The sequence below is a fragment of the Gavialis gangeticus genome, unplaced genomic scaffold (genome assembly GCF_001723915.1).
Source record: "Gavialis gangeticus isolate Ggan-Ray unplaced genomic scaffold, GavGan_comp1, whole genome shotgun sequence".
NCBI lineage: Eukaryota > Metazoa > Chordata > Crocodylia > Gavialidae > Gavialis > Gavialis gangeticus.
In genome coordinates this window covers 59,369,038-59,369,912 of record NW_017728993.1, presented here as the reverse complement: position 1 = coordinate 59,369,912, position 875 = coordinate 59,369,038, and the positions used below count along the sequence as shown (strand labels likewise).

General features: G+C 49.9%; 1 protein-coding gene across 1 annotated transcript in view; it reads left to right on the top strand.

Annotated features, from left to right (window-relative positions):
* Positions 1-875, top strand: part of LHX4 (LIM homeobox 4) — a 58,780-nt gene that overhangs the window by 6,957 nt on the left and 50,948 nt on the right. The gene's annotated exons all lie outside the window — the stretch shown is intronic.

Here is an 875-nt window from a genome sequence, read left to right as displayed (position 1 = left end):
GCCGCCCCGTCGGGGCCCTGCTTCCCAGGGCAGGAGCTGCCGTGGGGCGGCCCTAGGGCCGGCTGCGAGGGGAGGCCTGGCAGCGCCCACGGGCAGCCGGCGGCGGGCGCACCTCGTGGCCCGGCCCAGCACAGACAGCCGAGGAGGTGAGCCCGAGCCCCATCCCGCGGGAGCTCTGGTGCCCCGCCGTGCCCGGCCAGCTCTGTGCGCCCTGCCTGCCCTGCACCTACTGCCGTAGCTGTGCGCCTCTGTGCACATCTGTGTACACGTATCTGCATATATATGTACACAGAGAGACGGATAAACACAGACAGACAGACCTGCATATACCGTATATGCAGATAGATGTTTGTGGATAGCTAAATAGATACATATACATATATCGTATATACAGAGAGAGAGATTTGCATATACCGTATATACGGGTCGGTAGATAGATACACTTTCATACACAGTATATACCGATAGATAGGTAGATAGCTAAATTGATACACATGCATATACCACATCTACAGAGACAGAGAGATACACTTGCATATACTCTATGCACAGGCAGATACTTAGAAACGCATCCATTTACAGACAGATACACACCGTCATATATGTTATATACCGATAGATAGGTAGATAGTTAAATAGATACACGCACACATCTATATCTATTTCGATGGATATATCGATATCTATCTATCTGTCTATCTATCTGTCTGTCTATCTACCTGTTCCATTTACCCTCCCACCACCTTCATCCTCCTCTCTCCAGACTCCTAGAGACTCCTGGAGTCACAAGGAAAACTCATTAGTCCATAGAGCCAACAACATGGTTCTTCTGGTTAAGCCCAGGATACTTGTATCCTTCTAATACAAGGAAAGCC